The 19,495-nt window shown below is 37.4% G+C and overlaps 1 pseudogene; it reads right to left on the reverse strand.

Moving 5' to 3' along the window:
* Positions 1–10,515: 10,515 nt before the first annotated feature.
* Positions 10,516–10,836, reverse strand: LOC149144787 (protein SUPPRESSOR OF PHYA-105 1 pseudogene; annotated as a pseudogene).
* Between the last annotated feature and the right edge of the window lie 8,659 nt (positions 10,837–19,495).

Consider the following 19,495-nt stretch of genomic DNA (forward strand, 5'->3'; position numbering starts at 1 on the left):
CAATGAAAAATTACCACTATAGATCTATATTAATTATCATATTTTACCAAGGGCTAAAATGATTATTTGATGTGTAAATCTTTTTTTCAATTTTGAGATTTGATACCTCTAGTCTCTTGGTAGATCCTTGTCAAAATGCATTTATACTAGTTTTATTGCCAAATGTCTATAACATTGAAAAATGCATTTTAAATAGTAAAAAATTATACATTGTTTTTTTGCACTCCAAAATAAATTTGATCCTTCTAAGCTCATGTTAGATCCTTGTTTTAAATGAATTAAAGCTGGTATCAAAAATTGCTATATCCTTTTACCTTTTTAATTAAATTTATTAATCACAGGGAGTTTTGAGTTCAACATTATGATGTAAGTGATTCAAAACATGTCAACCTCAAAACTCCTATGTAATTTATCCATAAAAACCTAATTGAAATCATAAACGACAGAAATAAATTTATTAATTAAAAAAAATATCATATGTTACCTGAAAAACTATCCGTAACCGCTCACAACACTGGCTCGGGGAGGTCTGATCGTGGATACGCGCCCAAAAGTGCCCGAAAAGTGTTGAAGAAGACAAATACCCAGACAGCGGGATTCAGCAAGAAGAGAAGAGTAGTGGTAGGGTAGGAGTGGTAACAGGTTCAGGATTCGAGTCTTGTGATTGGAAGAAGGAGAAGTGGGATCAGGCAGCATGCTGAGCGTGCGACTGCACCTTCCCTCCGAGATTCCCATTGTGGGTTGCGAGGTTACGCCTTATGTCCTCTCTCGTCGTCCGGATAACGCCATTACAACGGGTGATGTTCCTGAATCGGCACTTGTAGATGGCTACTACCTCAGATTCAGATGGTATCGTATTCAGAGTGAAAAAAAGGTTGCAGTCTGCAGTGTCCATCCATCAGAGCTAGCCACTCTCGAGTGCTTGGAATGTGTCCCTCGCTGAAGAATCAAATTACATCAAATGTCGCAGAAGCAGATTTTTTTATCATACAATATTTGTCACCAAAGCGAGCAGAATATGTCACATCGAACACATACGTCACATCGAACACATACGCGTCATCATCGAAACAAACATTGTTGCGCGTTGCAGCTCCCGCAGGAATCGAAAGTGGCTGGGGTGCGAAAGCCAACCGCCCCAACCAACACATCATGCACATCACGTGCAGCGAAATTAGGCATTAGTTATTTCCAAAATACCATAAGTATGAAAGAAATTGTCTGGTGTCTATCTTATATTAACATTCAATTTAATTTTCAAAATATGTTACACTAACAACTTTCTTGACCTTGACCTTTTAAATCAATAATGATTTTAGAATATTTTTCTTCTTACTTTTTAATCATAAAAATAATTTATTGAAATATTTTACTAATTATTAATTTAATATTTATATAATTAATAATTAATAATTAATATATATATTAAAATATATATATAACAAAAGCACGTCATAGTAATTGATTCATAATAATTTTTAAGATTAGAAAGCACGTCACAATCAAATGAAAATTTTGTTGTGTAAAAATTTATTAAACTTCTATTTAAAGCTTAAATTGTTTTTTCAAAGTATATAGTGGGCTGAAAATATTTGTAGTATGGTATATAGTCAAAGTAAAATATAGTTATTTGTAATTTGATGGAGAAGAAGACGAATGGTAATATGGAAGGCAAAATTATCTAGCAAAACGACATATAATTACTGAACTTTATCATAAATAATTTTAAAACAAATTGAATATTAAAATTATTAAAAATAAAATGAATAAGTTTATACATTTAAATTATGAGTATAAAAAGAGATTGTAATACCCAATTAATTGAAAAAATATATCATAAATTGAAACAATTTATTTCATAAAAGTAAAAAAGCTTAAAAAAAAAATTTAAGATAAAGATATGGTGGTTTATGTTAAGTTAATCTCTAATAACCAAATATTATATGCTAAATAAATTTCCAAACTTAAAAGAGTCTAGAATATTTATAAATGAAGGTTCCATTCTACAAAGAATGAAGTTCACAAGGTAAAGGAAATTAGGAAGAGAATAGCAATTTTTAGAAACTAAAAAGTTGTTATTAGATATAGAGATAGCAATATAATAATTATGAGTAATTTGAGACACTTCACATCCTCTTTGATTTATGAGGCTTTAAATGGAGCAAAGCTTCCACTTTAAATTGGAGATTGAGTGAAATCAATATTAAATTTTTATTTGAAATTTCATAGTATGAATAAGCTAAGGTCTACATAGATTGATTTGGGATGGTATACTAAATAATATCATAGAGGAATTGGATACATAACTTGTCACATAAAATGGAATATTTCTCACACTTCATTTCATAAAATAGACCCTAGGAAAGTTTGTTCTTTCATACCTATAACATTCAACATAATGTTATTAGATAAGTATGCATCCAATTAATCACTATATGTGCATAGACTTGTATTCATGGGGTCTGAAGTAATGTTATGGATGATGTGATTTCTACTATCTAGGTAGACAACAAAATAGTAAAATTTATCTTTTTGAATGACCATGAACATGATTTTGGTTAGATAGATTTTAATTTATTTAAATAGTGAATTAAATCTCCTATCATATAATAACAATATTTAACACCTATACCGTAATTTTACAACCCTTTTTATTTACACTAAAAAAATACATCAAGCTGATTTATTAAAAGAATAATAGAGCAACCTATCATCAACATTATCATGAATGTAAAATTATTATTTATATCTATTAGGGATGTTTATAATAAGTCCTTGAATTCTATAAGAAAAATAGGTACAAAGCCCTAACTAAAATGGGGAAATATATTATATGAAAAGGAAGTGAGATAAAAATTCACATCTATCTAAGCTAAATCCCTTATATATATATATATATATATATATATACATATATATATATATATATATCTGAATTCTTCAATGTTTTAGAGATCATCCCTAATGTTTCTATAGATTCACATAGAGTTTGTGGCTAAGTAACTCATAAAAGGGAAGCTAAGGACAATGAATGTTACCAAGATGAAATCTTAAAAATTGCAGGGAATATCTTGCACACATTTAGCCTCCTCAATTTAGTATTCAAGTGGAGTCTAAACATTGGATACAAATAATAATTGTACCTACTTTTAAAATTGGGAATAAAAATAACCCTGTAATGTAGGAAAATTATGAATAACCCTACTTTAGCAAAGTTGAATGGAATTATTTGACAACTAGCATATGGCTAGAAAACCATGAAAAAAAGATAAAGGGCAAATGGATTTAGGGGATATAATTCAACTTTCACCCACTTAGTTATGCTTAATATCGTTGTAGAAGGGTGTTGGAACAATTAAAACGACATCATTTTTTGTCTCATGGAATTGTAAAACGATTGTGACAACTACCCAAGATGAACCTTTGCAATATATTAGAAGATTCAAGTTGAAAGCTATGATGTTAAGGGTGTATAGGAATGTCATACTTAGGTTTAAGAACACTAAGGGTTGGTTGAAATAAGTTAGTTGTAATATAGGAAAGAAGTAATTCTTCCCCTTGTTCCCACCCATTATTGTTATATACATTCACAATCTTCAAGAGTTTTTGGGAGAAATATGTGGTTTTAGCTTAGCTCTCATTTGCATAGTAAGAATCCTTCTTCACTATGTTAATGATATCACTATTACGGAAATGACTCCCTACAATATTTGAAAGCAAGTAGGAATAGTCAAGGATTTTTGCACCAATACATATATTACTAGTGATAAAACTAAATTTATGATAGTTAAGTCTAAAACCATCACTTAAAATACCTTCATATATGTCCAAAAAAATGATCTTGGAAGACGTCCCTTCTTATAAACATCTTGGAATTGATATTTATCAAAAGATCGAATCAAACCATAACATTGGGAAAAGGATAAATGGAGGGTGGTAATTATGGGCTTGAGAATAATTGTTAAGAAGTGGATCATTAGATATGGAATAAGGAAAAGATAGTCTTTGAGTCTATTTCATTTAAACTATTTTAAATGGATATGTAGTTTGCTAGTGCAATTTGTCTATATAGTTGTGACGAAAGATAAAGTAAATTCAAAAGAATTATGTAGCTTATAATCATTGAACTAAAGGAAATAGTGTGTTAGAAAGTGTAGCAAGAAAGGCTAAATTTGACTTGTACCTTAGTCAAATTTAGTAATTCAATTTTCCAAATCAATAGGTTAACTTGAATTGCAGTTAGCTAGAGTGACATGGACTTGTCTACTAGTTAAGTCAACAAATTCGAGTTATAGGATTGGAGTAGAGTTGTTCATGTAGTGATTACTAAAATTTAGCAATCTAGTTCATTTTTTTCAGTTGAACTCAATTAACTGAGCTCAAGTCATTAATTGAGTTAGTTGAAGGTTAATTGAGTAGTAGAATTGTTGTTAACTCAGTGATCTCTGAGTTAAGCTAGTCAATCAGCGAAAAATAACCCAGACATGCATGGAATTCGAATTAGTTAGCTAGAGTGGAGGAAAAGGCACATTGTAATTGTCAATTGTATAATAGTTGACTGTAAATGCTTGGCACTGATGCATGTGAATCATTCCTTGGGAATTGTGGAAGCAAATAGGAGTAAATTCCTATGTTTTAGGAGCTAGTTTCCTCAAGGATTTCACAAGGAAATAGGAGGAAGTTGGAGCCTTGAATTGGCTGATTGTTGGCTAGAGCAAGACAGTCAGCAAGAAAACAGGTTTATAGTGCAGGGTGCTCTTCAAGACTGAAGCAAGACTTTGTAATAATTTCTCATTCTGTAACGAAAAGTAGTAGAGGGGTTTTCTCCAGTTGGGTTCCCCTATAAAATCAATGTATTCTTTTGGTTTTGATGTTGCATGTCATTGCATGTGTTTCTCAACTATGATTTTCATGCCGCATAATTGTAGAAGAAATTTGTAACCTCTTGTTTTCAATTCAAATTCATCAATAGTAGCGAATTTCTATTAATTTCTACATTATGAGGCCCCTTACTCGTAATCAAATTTCGTTGAATATAAGAGGGAAAAGATTATGACATGGCAGTTCTCACTAATGCTTTTATGGTCTATCATTTTCGTGTATATATATATCTATCTATCTATCTATATATATATATATATATAAATAGATAGATAGACAAACTAAGAAACATTTATAAACAATTAAGAAACATATATTGTTATTTGATTATCAAGTTAAATAAGACAGGTAATGTATGTGTAGGTTGGTATGTGAATGAACTTAGGAATCAACTAAGAAATACCTTTTTCTTTGAGTTGATTTGAAAGATATCAATAAAAATCAATTAATATTAATTAAGAATAAATAAATAAATTAATCATTATTTTTAAATCCTAATACTTAGATAAATTAACGATATTACATTAAGATTCATATCAACATCAAACATGACATTTGACTAATAATGTTAAATTAATTGAGATAATCAATCAATTATCGAATTGGATTACTTCGCTTGTTAATAATATTAAACCGTATTAACCAATTAATATAATAATTCTATGAAGACATAAAACACTTAAGACAAAAATTTGCATTTCTTAGCATAATATATCATAATCACACAGCTAAAATGTTGCACTGGGCCCTTCTGTAGAAATACGGTGATATAATTGCAACTCAAGAAATGTAATCTAAATCGAGAGATACAATTCTATGAAATTAATTCACAATTTAGAACAACATATCCAAACATGCATCAATCACCTACACAAGTACACTGATGTATCTAGGGGAAACCAACTCGTAAAACCTCCTTAAGCATGCTTGCAATAATAAGATAAATAGAGAATCTATTACAATTGTTGGCTCCATCTCTGAGCTCAACCTGCAAAAGAATATTTTTTCTCTTTGCTCAATGAGAAGCTTTGACCCGGACTTAGTCAACTTCTGCCCTCACCTGAGCTCTTATTTCCTTGCGTAAATCCTAAGGAAATTGTCCATTGAATTCCATGCAACACTTATACACTCAAAACTAGTCTACAACTTATGTTACATTTCCGTGGAATCTCCACCACAGTTGATCAATTTGAATTCCTTGCATGCAAGAGCTATTTTTGTTTGATTTATCAGTTAACTAGATGATCTATGAGTTATATTATTGTCCTAATGCACAACTGGCCTCCAACTAGTTCTATTAATTGTTAGAACTAGTTTAGCTAAGTAAAACTAGGAATAATTGAAATAGATTGCTACAAATGAGTAATGAACACATGCAAACAAAACTCCAAGCCCAATAAATCAAATTTACTGATCTATCTGAGTGACAAGAGCCATGTCGCCCCAATTAAATGCCTCTAAGTTGTCTGATGATGTGGAAATTTTGAATTTTCACAATTTTACCAAGGTTAAGTCAAATTGAGCCCTTCTTGCTACACTTCTCAGCAATCCCTATTAGCAAGAAAGGGATTATCAACCACCCCTATCCTGCAGTCGTGGAATTTGAACATCCCTCTTGACAAATCCTTTGTCAAGATGTCAGCATCTTGTTCCTCTGTCAGAATGTATTGTAGCAACATTATCCTCCTCTACACATAGTCCTGTAAATGATGATATAGGATATCTATATGCTTGGATCGACCATGAAATACATGATTCTCAGAGATATTAATGTAGCTCTAACTATCACAACAGATCACAGTTGGATAGCCCCGAGGGTTAGTTAAATTGGTTTAGGTCTCGTTGTTAAAGCACCTTATTGTTGGGAGGTCACGGGTTCAATTCTCCTCGACACTCTCGAGGTTAGGCTTGGATTAATTTTTGCGAGCGGTGTTGATTCAGGTGGATATTGGTGGCCACCCGCCTATTCCACTTGGAACTTCACCAATGTTTCTTTCAGTTTTTTAGATTCCTTAATTGTAGCACAATTTAACATTTTGGCAGTTTTTCAGGTCCTAAACTTCCGGAGCCGTTTTGAGGCCCTAAACGACATTTTTTTGGCAAAATTCCTCCAAGAATTACATAGTCAATCGCATCGACAGTTGTATTCCTCAGAGATATCTTTCCAACGGGGTATCATACATGTCAAACAGAGATAATATGACCAAGTTATGACCTCGGGAAGTTGGCTGCCTAACTAACCCCAACGGGGCCTGTAAACTCTTGGTGTTACATCTCCTTGGGTTAGGGTTTGGTTGTTTAGGGTTTTCTCTTATTGTTCAATAATAAAAAGGCCCTTGAGCCTCATTGTAACTCAGTTCAAAGGGATGTATCTGCCACATCTCTTCTCAGAGATAAGCTACCATCGCCCGAGCTATCTTATTTCCATTCTATTTGTAAGCATAGTATAGTATATTTCTATTAATGAAATGAAGTGTTTTTCTGATGCACCTCTGTGTTTATGAGTAGATATGTAAGTTGTTATGTTCATGTTTAAGTTTAGATCAGTGGTATCAGAGCAGTCTCCACTTCCTCTGTTTTTCTTCACATGCCCCCAACGAGGTCAGGGTATAAGGAGTTAAGGCTCGATCTAGTTGAACCATTTCAGGATCAGCCTCGCAAAACCCAATGACCTTCCATGGCAGAAAAAAGAAAGACGAGGGGATAAGAGATCCTTTCAAGATGTTTCTCGAAGAATCCCTCGAGTGACAGAGGGATGCGATGATGGATAACTTTCCCCAGATCCTTCGACGACTACCCACAGGCGATTCATCTTCATCCAGCAGCTACTTTGGAGGCACCACTCCTTTTAAGGTACAAGTTAGCTTCGATATTCCCATATTCGAAGGCCTCATAGATGCAAATGTTGTAGATAAATGGTTAAATCTATTGGAAGGTTATTTTTCAGTTCATGACTTTTCCAATCAGGAATATATTACATTTTCACTTCTCAAAGCCACCCCACACGTCAAGGACTATTGGGAAACCTAATGTGAACAAAAGGATGAGAGTGAACCCTCACTGTTTTCAGTGGCACCCACTTGGAATTATTTCTGAGATGCTATCAAGGATCAGTATTACCTGTCAGGAGCTATGAAGATAAATACATAAAGTGGACCATCCTATGGCAGGGAAGGGACCAAGATATGTCGAATTTCACAAATACTTTCCATACCCTTCGCATGAAGTTGGGTATCAAGGATAATGAGCGACATTTGGTGCTCAAGTACTGCGCCTATCTACACAAGTACATCCAGGATGAGATGGAGTTCCTAGACATTTCCTCGCTTGGCACGACGTATCAGTACGCTGTAAAGATTGAGCAGAAGTTTAAATAGAAGAAGCGAGACTTTGGATCTGCGAATCCAAAGCAAGGAAAAAGCACCCCCAAAGCACAGAATAAGGGACCAAGCTAAGGCAGGATACCTAGGACAACCCCCTAAAGCTACAAGTAAAGAACAACACCATGAAGACGAAGAAGGATACAATAAAATGGTGTGAGTTCCATAAGAGCTCCACTCACAAGACAAGTGAGTGTCAGGCCGAGCATTCACTAGTGGCCAAGTTGAAGGCTTCCAAATTAGACGCAGTTTTTGACTCTGAATTAGAACCCGATATGGGGACTAACAAAGGGAAGAAGATCATTGATGTGGAGCCTAGTGCCACCGTGGCCACCACAAATATCCAGAAAATTGAGGCTGAAGATCTAGAGGATGGGGAACGCCTCTTCCACTCACAGATGTGGGTGAAGGTTTCTCCGCTGCAGTTCATTGTCGACAGAGGGAACTGTTATCACAAAATCATGTACTGATGGCTGCTAATCAGTTAGACTCTATGTAACTATTTCAGACCAGACTCTTAACTAAGGATTAGCCTCCCTAGCCTGAGAGGGCTCTCTCAAACAAACTATTGATCATGATTAACACTAAGAGGGCTAACTCTTGAAATGAAAACTTAATAAACATGCTGGTTGGACAGACAACATAAGATTTCTTCCATTGGGCTCATGGAGTCAAACACCATTTCAGTAAACCATAAAACTACTCATTCATGGAAGTCAGGGCATGTAATGTTTAAACACTCAAAACATTTCTCAAATGAACCTCAATTCATAAATACACACAGGAAGTCTGAGCAGCTAGGTGAATTCAGAGTGATTGTGTATCTATAAAGCTGTAAAACATAAAGGGTAAGACAAAGCCACATACATCTTAAGCATCTGAACAAAGTATGAATCCTGAGAAGAAAAAAGTAGTCTTTTATATTACTGTAACAAGTCTTTACATAAGCCAATATAAGCTCTGTTTTTTCCAAAAAACATCCAACCCCTTTTTTACATTCATCCTTCAGCTCTATATAGAATGCTTACTCTACCTGATTCGAGCTCCCTCCTCCTGCCTGAGGGGAGCTCAATAATTACCTATGATGACACCTACTAACTTTTAACTAACTAATAATTACAGCTGACCACTAATTGACAGCGCTGGAATCCTAAAGCAAATAAGATCCTAATTCTACATCATGCTGGACATAGCATTTATTACAATTAAAATTCATCCTCTGCCAAGTGGATTACTACAGCGGTAGCTTGGATGGCTTTAATTACAACGAACTTCATTCTTTGACATCTACTCTCTTTCTGGCGGTGGCTGTGATGGATGTTTATAGCTCCATGTTTGTCTTTAATGACATATCTTTCTGTTACCCTAAAACATAGGCCCCTGTTTGTCGGTCTTTGATGTGCTGCTCCATATTCGAATCCAACGAAGCATGCCTTTTATCTTTGATTACACGAAACAGAACAGGCTGCCACGTCTTCGATGTGCTGGCCATTTTTCCATGTGTGAAGACAACACCTTTCAGAAAGATTTGCTGATTTGTCAATCATAATTGATTGGCTCAACTGAAACATGCAGCTACAGCAGTTTCGTAGCGCGCTACGAAACTGCTGAGTTGTTTCAAAAATCACAGTTTTAAACCAAAACTTCACTTCTCTGCAAACAGCTCTGAAAAGCCACCACCAATGTCAACTTAGATGAAATCCTGTATCCTTCAATGCTTCTTCCCACTTTTCCAAAAGTGGTCCTTCTGGAGCCTCTTTTGCAATCTAACCAACAACCGAAGGATCCACAATGCACTGTGTCTTAACTGTTTGGAATATTTCCTGCATCTGGGAATTTCCATCATTATTCTTTGGCTTTATATGGAAAGAGATATCAATACCAAAGGACTTTGAAGAGAGGTTTTTCAAATCTTCAAGCAAGGATGCAATCTCTTGACTACACAAGAAATGAATTCTTTCTTCCATAAACACCATAATGCTCTCTGGAAATTCGTACCCAAGCAGCCAAGTTTGCAGAGCAGATGATTTCAAATACCTGAAGTCCTCACATGTTGGAGGATTAGCCACTGCAATTGCTTCTGCACCTCCCCAAGGCTCCTGAACTTGGCAGACTCAATTTTATTGTCTGCGCTTGGACCCACATCAATCATTCAAACAGCTTTCTCAAAATCACTTATCAACTGAATATTGCCAGTGGAATTTGCAGTCACCATTATTTTTAATTTCCTTCTCCAGCATACACTTGAAACAAACTAACCACTATCATCTTCCATTCCTTGACTAGATATAGGGTCTTCAAATTCAAATCTATGTGATCCCATAGGCATAGGCAGAGATTTGTAGTAGGCAAAAACAGAATTGATCTTTGAACCACATGCAATATATCCATCCATGACAGAAAACCCCACAACAATCTTCTCATTGGTATGACCAGTATAGGTCAGAGTATAAGCATTATTGGATAACCCAGAAGGATTGGCTTTTGTAAAATCCCACAACTTGAGTGTGTTATCTGTAGATGCAGAAATTTCACTCTCTCTATTGCTAAATTCCAGCGTTCCTCTGTTTCTCATCTTTAACAAAGTGAAGAGCCACTTCCGGGAATCCCTTCTGCTGTAGGTAAGCAATCTTATTACCTTTTCCAGCCTCAACATATCTGTAATTCCACCCTTGACCACTCAATATTTATTTAATAAGGATCTCTTCTTGAATGACTCAATACTGCTGCTATCCAGACACTGAGAACTTATCTCTGCTTGGCCACTAACAACACTGACAGAATCTGCAATTGAACTTCTATCTGATATTCCGTTTGATGAGGAAGCGAATTGTTGTTGAGTGCTCAGCATCTTGAAATCACAGCCGTTTTTCCTTGACTAGTAAGTATTTCACAACCTTTGTATAAAAGAATAAATCACTGTTACTTGGCTTGTCCCTTCTTGGTCATTCTCTGTAAGGACTTTTATAACTCGGACAAAGCATTCAAATTTTTTAAAGTTTCTTAGATGCAGAATTACATGAGAAGGCTTTTGCTGATCTCCTTTAACCAATTCCAAGGCCAGTAACTCCATGGAACATCCCATTGTATTTTGCAAGGCTTTGTAAGTGTCTTGTTCGATGGTGAGCACTGAACCATTAAGTCACGCCTTTTTGTGATCAACAGAATCAAACGATGAGGTAAGTCAAAGTGCTCCTCATAAGAATCTGACCACGCGAATTTTGAAGGTTCTTTGAAAATCTCAGTGCATCCAAAATGTCTACTTACTTCTGCAAGGTGAGGTATCATCTGTCCACGTGCTGCCCTTTCATCATAAACCTTGAGCAGACCATTTCCCCGGATTGCACGCGGGAGCCTGATCCTATTTGAAATTGATTTGTTTTCAACACCATGCACAGTCAAGGAAACAAAGTCTAAAACTCCACTCACAGGCTGAACAACAAAACCCAAACAAGCTGTCCCAAGACCCTGTATAAAACCAATAATGCCATGTTCTCTGGCACTTGCCCAGGGCTTGGTCAAGAGTGCCAAATTTACATGCCAAATACGCCTTAACCGACACCGTTTGACCTGTAATAAGACCTGTAACCTCCTTATAGAAATGTACAAGTGAATCAAGGTCCTTTAACCCACGATAGCGCACCGTTGATGTCTGGTTTTGTAGAAAAAGAGATGGAAAACTATGAACTCCATTTCTCGAAAGAACACTGGTCATTAGAACAGACTCCTCTACAGCTACATGGTAAATCTTTGGAAACGTTGAGGATAGGTCATCATATAAAGATCGACATAACTTTGAGAATAGACACCATGAAGCATGAAACAGCACCGCCATGTGGGCATCATGATAACGTAGCATCTCCAATTACCGCCACGACATGTCCTCTTTTCCTCAATGCTTGCACCAAGTCAGCAAGCATTATATGCAGCAGGTGCAGCATACGGCATCATACACCCGTCAGCTCCAAAATCTTGTGATGCTCTCCACTGCATCTCATTGGTAGTAGAAACTTGTCGAGGTCGTTGCTTCTTCTTCTTTCTTGCTGGCTCACCAACAGGAAACTTCTGTTGAACTTCTTCCTCAACCATTGGGGCACTCTCCTGTGACAAAGGCTCTTTTGTGCTCATAGACTCATGTGTCACCTCAGGTGGCGAATGCTGTCTTTGTAGAGCGGTTTTTCTCCGATGATTATTGTGGCTGGTTAACAGGTGGCTTCATTTCAGTAATAATTTCCTTCACATTTGGCATGTCAGATCTAGAAGGAGCTGTCTGTGCGTCCTTTGCACATCCTGAAAGAGAAGGAGACGGAACTTTGGACCTGGGACACCTGGCAGACTCCATATCTTGAACTTGTAGAAAGCTGCCAGCATTTTCTGCAATGCTGGTGTTGGTCTCTGAAATTCGATTTATGGTATCACAAAGAGTCTTATTTGGCAAGATGATCATCTGCAAGAATGTTTGTTGCTCCACATACGCGCCTGGACTTTGATATGATAAGGTCCCTAATGCATTTGTCACAGTAGCTTTTGAAACAGCATTTGCTGGTCAGTACAGCATCTTTCATTACTTCCTTGCATAAAGGGCAATGCAATTCAGGTGGCAGTTCACCAACAGAACGGGTAGATGGGAACCCCTCAACTTCCTTGTCAAAAACAGTTGCGTTAGGCCTCAAAACTGCAACTGCCCCGCTTAGCAATACATAAGAGTCATCAGGAGTAGCAACAAGCATTGATTTGGGAAATCTTTTTCCCAATTCAAAGATATTGCAATAGAAGGAACACCTATTCTAACCCCTGACATGCGAGCTTCCCTTACACTTGCAACAGTGCCAAAATAAATGATGTGATATCTACAGTCTAATCCCTTGTTGATTCCACTGATTACCACCAGAGGCTTCTTCCAAAGAAAGAGTGTTCCAGATAATCCCAATGAAACACCATCTGCCAGGATACTAAAAACCTTATAAGCTGACAACTGTTGATGCAAAGCCCAATGGATTTTGATAAACATGACAGCTGTGAAAGGGCCGCTATGGATTAGGACAAATCCCCAATTTCGTAGCGCGCTACAAAACCACCTAAACATGTAGCGCTGCGAAACCGCTGAAAGAATTCATGTGCTTATTTGCAGACATTTAGCATTGAAATTTTGCCAGTGATAACAGGAACCAAAAGAACCTCAGTTCAGCAAAAGTCGTGAAGTGGATGGGCATAAAGACTACAACACATCCACAACCGTACACCATAGGGTGGTTTCACCAAGGATGAGATCTTCGCGTCTGCCAACAATGCAGCCTTCCCTATATCATCAGGCCCTTCACAGATGAGGCATTGTGTGACATTTCCCCTCTTGAAGTTTCTAATGTATTGTTAGGACAACCATACTTGTGGAAGCGACATGCTATATATGAGTCTAGACCTTGCTCTGTGATTATTACTTTGTCTAACAAGTTGTACAGGATACCAGAGGTAGCCTCACCTAATGTCATCTCTTTGATCACTGCAAAGCAATGCAGTAAGATCATGTCCTAGACCAGGAAATTTGTTTCCCTTATGATTCGCCCCCAAGGCAAGAAGAAGGTTGTGGCCACGGCTTCCAAGCAGGGCTCCTCTACACAGCAGCAACAGATAGACAAGTTCGTGGAGGAGTACAAGTACATTTTCGCCTCACCCAAAGGGGTACCTCTATACTATCAGGTCAAGCACTCCATCGATATAAGCCCAGGCATGCCACTGCCCAATGCACTGATCTATCGATGCATTGTTATGGAGAACGATGAGATCAAGAGGCAGATTCAAGAACTACTATAGAAAGGGAACATAAGGCCAAGCTCATCACCCTGTGGGAGCCCGATTGTATTGGTACAGAAAAAGGATTGGACCTAGAGGCTATGTATTGACTATCGGGCATAGAAAAAGATTAGTGTCCGGAATAGGTATCCAATCTCGCAGATTGATGACCTTCTTGACCAACTCAAGGGGGCCAAATATTTCAGCAAGATTGACTTGAAATCAGGTTATCACCAGGTGCCTGTCGAACCCTCCGATGTGTGGAAGACCTCCTTAAAATCTAAGGAGGGCCTTTTTGAATGGTTGGTCATGTCGTTCAAATTGAAGAATGCCCCTACAACCTTCATGACACTGATGGACGACATCTTGCGGCCCTTCTGTTATAGGTCTATTTTGGCACATCACTCCCGACATTTAGATCAGTAAAATTACGGCTCATCAAACCCTAATTTAGTTCCTACATACCCTATACAAGTCATCTCATTAAATTCTTCCATCTATGAAAGTTTCATAGCTTGAGACCTTGCTGAAATGCCTCGTTGGGACACGAATGCAACCTTGGTCAGGGTTAAATGCACTACAATGCATGTAGGCCCATTCAGGCCTACATTGCAGTGCACTTAGGCCCTCTTTGACCTGCGCTGGGCGAGAATGAGTGAAATTCACATTGGATTATGGGAATATTCTCTAATTCTAGAGCATTCTAGAAGGATTCCTAGCTCTTATCTCATCCTATGAGGTCAAATTTGGGTAGGCTATGGATTAATTAACCTCCTATCCTCTCATCCCTTTCTCCATAGAAACTAACTCCAATGTTGGAAAACCATTCGATACTTTCATTTATGACAAAACCACCTCCATTTCCCTATAAATTGAGCACTCATCATAGTGATCAGGGGGCTAGAATTTGAAGATTGTAGAGAAATTCTGTTGGTTTGAGATTTGAATTCATGTCAAGAAATGTTATGCTACTGGTCTAGTGTGCTTTTGATGTGGCAAGGGTTGGATTGAAGCTGGAGGAGTGACACGGGATCAAACTATGTTGGATGAAACTCTTCCTTCTACATTAATAAAGTTCTTTATTCCTTTTCTCATATTCTTGTTCACATCTATGATGATTATGTGTTTCAATGTCTTCAATTCCATTGGTTTATAGTAGATAGATCATGTATGCTTTGAACATTTGTTGTTTCTGTTTCTGTTGACACAGGTACCAATTGAGCAGATTTAGTTCAAGTGGGAGTGACAGGAGAAATTCAAATGTGATCAAGGAAGTGAAAGACTACAGGTAAGTTCCTTCATCTCATCTATCTACTATAGGAAAACGTTAAACTACTTTCTTTATATTGTTCTAGGCGTAGCTACCCACGTAGGGAAAATGTGTTTATCCATAGATGCAAATTCGATATAACAAATCGACGACCATACTGGGGATCGAACCCAGAATCTCTGGTTTATTAAAGATTCTAATTGCTCTATCCCTTGTAGTTAAGGTTTTCATTGTTCAAATCAAATGAAAAGAATGTTTCTCATCATAGTTGCATTCTAGGAATTTCAAATACATCACGTGGTGAACCTAAAAGATAAACTCCTAAACAAGATCAAATTAAAAGTTATCTCAATTAACATAATGGAGCATTGTAACTTAACGCATAACATTTAGAGGTTCTAGCCTAGAGATGTGTTCCGACATTGTAAAACATAGCAGTTGTCGTTAATAGTCTGCGCTACATCCTGAGTGTGATACCTCATTCCGTGTACGTAAGTATATTGTAGCTCGTCCATGTACTTTCGGTATATAGGGCAGTGTTATAGTACAAAATGTATAAAGGAATGCTCTCACTATGTGGTTTCACATTAGACAATGTTAACATGGATTGGGCCTCTACGTACTTTCAGGTATATATGGGAGGACTACATTAGGTTGCTATCCATCCATAGGTAACCGAGTTAGCCACCTTGTATACTGTGATACACCAAAAATAGCATTCGGGGAGATTACCTGCACATATGTCAAGTCCTTGGCTTCTCCGAGGTAGTATATTATAGTTCACAGTTAATTGGTAATCCTTTTGCCTAGATTATCCCTCTTTTGTTTTGTTATGTTATTTTGATTAAAATAAAATTAATTGATCATGGATAACATCCTCCACATCACTCCTTAGTTGATCTTAGGTTGAGACATATGGAAACAACTTCGGAGTCCACCGATCAAGGAATTCCTTTTAATGGGAATCCTAGTCCTTTTCCTCCTATCGAAAATATTAGTGCTCCTTATATGGCTAAATTGTCCCTTCCAGGACTTACCATTGGCTTACCAATATGGTTGTTCTCAACCTCCTTGGCCCTACAACTGAATATTCGTACAACTGGACAAAATCAACCTCCAGTTGATCCTAAAGTTGACCCTTTACCTTCTTCGTTGGTTGTTCTTCCTCCCCTTCTTCCTCTTCGCTTGGTAAAAGTATTGACACTAGTAACTAGGTGGATAAGAAGAAGAAGAAGAAGAAGAAGAAGAAGAAGAAGAAAATTCAGTAGGGGGCCAACCAAGCAACCATTGCCTCGAATGCAACTTTTGATGGGAAACCGTCAGATAAGCCTCACAAACTTCGATATCCTTGCAAACTTTATACGAGAGATCATCTTCTTTGAAATTGTTCTGGTATTCCTAGAAGAATGGTCTTCTCGTTCACATCATCCCGTGTCATCAACTTTTGGAGATCATGCTGGTGACACATCATCAACTAGTGGTAGTAAAGTTCATGGAAAGAAGGGTAAAGTTAAGTTTCCCTGAAGGTTATGTGAAGGGAATCACCCCATTCACCTTTGTCCCTATCTAGATGAAGCCCAAAAAGTGTTGGATAACCGTCTTGCTTCTTCGCAGCGAATTCCATCTGGTTATAGAAGACTCTCCCTTAATCCTTCAACAGTTGATGAAGTGACTGACCCAAATCAACCGTCGTTCAAACCCACTCTCTCTGAATGTGAATCCCATGAGTCTAGACCTGACCAATCATAGGTCGAAGAAACAGTTGACCTGATTTCACCTTCAGTTAATCGTCCCTTTCCCATAGAGAGTGAGTATCATACCACTTAGGCTCTTTTCGTTTCTTCAGATTCCAATGAGATTTGAGGCAACCCTCCTGTTCCATCAATACAGGAGTAAAATCCTCTTGTTCTCGTAACTCAAAGGGGTAATTCTCCCATTATTACGGTACCCCCTCCAAGTAGTCTGGTCACTTCCTTTGATACGAATCGACTGGAGGGATGTCGTCTTCCTTCTTATGTGCCTTTCCATATCATAGTACAGGTTTATAATATGATTGTATCTGGCACTATTATAGATGAAGGTGCATTTGTGAGTATCCTTTCCTCCACTACTTGGCAAGCACTCAGTTCGCTACCACTTGTGCCTGTTACCCAGAATCTATTGGCTTTTAACATAGGAACCAATCAACCATTAGGGATCCTTCCTGAGTTTCCCATTACTTTGGGAGGAAAATTTGTCTATCTCTATGTGATGGTAGTCCCAGACCCTTTAGATTACAATTTACTTCTTGGGCGTGACTATGTTTATGACATGGGAACTAATGTTTCAACACTCTTTCGAGTGATGTGTTTCTCACATGAAGGAAAAATTGTCATCGTTGACCAACCTTCATTTCCTGGTTCAGATATGGCTTCCAGTCAACCATCTTCCCTAAATGGTCCTTTTTCCCAATGGTATCTTCCCCGCCACAGGTCAATTATGTGGCAACTCGTTCCATGCCTACATCGTGATGTTGTGCATTATGTACTAGGGGAATTGGAACTAGATCTCTCTAATGGATTCCTTGCTATGTATCCCTTCCAGAGCATTATTCTCCCATCTGATGAGAGCCTCTTGGAAGTCATGACCTCTTATGGGTCCTGATCAAGGAATCATGAGGAATGTTCCTGGTCTTTTGTCAACCTCGTTAAAAAATGAAACAAAGGGTATGAGGATAGTTCCTGGCCTTGTGTCAACCTCGTTAAAAAATGGAACAAGGAATATGAGGATAGTTATTTTACTGTGTTAACCTCATTAAAAAAATGAAACAGGTCGCATGAGCATAGTTCCTTGTCTTGTGTCAAACTCGTTAAAAAATGAAACAAGGAATATGAGAATAGTTCCTTGTCTTGTGTCAAGCTCGTTAAAAAATGAAACAAGGAATCTGATCAGAGTTCCTTGTCTTGTGTCAAGGTCCCCTGGAGCAAAGTTCCAACTCGAGTCTTTGAGTAGATCTCGTAAAATCCCAGTCGAGTCTTTGACTTGATCTTGTAAATGAACCTTCATTCCATCCACCTGATAGCCACAAGTAGTCTACTTAGGTGAATGTAATGAATCTTGGGGGGCATGCACCTAGACTCGAGTCATCATGCTGGGGGCATGTAAACCAATCCAAGCATAGTTTTTCGTTTCAAGCTTGTGTAAACATGAAACTGAATCCAAGCATATTTCCCTATGGTTCAAGCTTGTGTAAAAATGAACCTGAATCCAAGAATAGTTTTTTGTTTCAAGCTTGTGTAAACATGAAACTCAAGCCAAGCATAGTTTCTTATGGTTCAAGCTTGTGTAAAAATGAACCCATCTCCATTTTAACCCTCGTGATTTCCATTCTATCAACCTCTTTCGTCAGATGAGCCTTGGTTTTTCTCTTTCCATAGTCACTATCTGCTTGGCTGATCATACGCTTTCACTTGGTTTTTTTACTCTTCCTGAGGAACAATTGTAATGAGTGGTCTTATTATCCAGCCTCTTCACATAAATCAACATGTTTTGAGAAGTTCCAACATCATCGGAACCAGTTGCTATCCTAGACACCACTCGTTCCTCTAAGTGGAGTCCTCTTTAAGCTCTTTTCAAACTCCCGAAATATGAAAAGATTGTCAAGCGCTTGTCCTTTTCAGCTCGAAACGACATCTACTCAGTATAAGTTTAACCATTTTCCGCACTGAGATAGATTACTTACGAAAAAGGAATATGTTTATCGAACATGGTCAATAGATTCTCTATTGTATTATTTTACACTTTTTCGGACTTGAGAGACAAATTTACAAAAAAGAACTTGTGGAGTTTTCTTTTTGTCCCTTTTCAAACTCTGTAAACAGGAAAAGGACCGAGTTCTCATTGTCGTTAAACTCGTTAAAACATCAAATAGTGACAAACTTGTCCATCATGACAAGACCCAACTTCACCTTCGCTAGGCTCGTTAAAACATCACATAACGATGGATTCACATGAAGGGTGGAATTATACTACAAGCATATGTTATCCTCAATCTTATTAAAAAATAAAGAGGTACTAGTCATCAATGACTAGGGAACATGGGATAAGGGATAAATCACTTTATGGTAGCAAGTTGCCCTTGAACATAACACTTTCACTTCATCTCCGTGATTATTTGGGTTGGGTTATCTGCTTG

This window comes from Pinus tabuliformis, chromosome X (genome assembly GCF_031772625.1).
Source record: "Pinus tabuliformis cultivar Carrire ecotype Pingquan chromosome X, CPIR1, whole genome shotgun sequence".
Taxonomy (NCBI): domain Eukaryota; kingdom Viridiplantae; phylum Streptophyta; class Pinopsida; order Pinales; family Pinaceae; genus Pinus; species Pinus tabuliformis.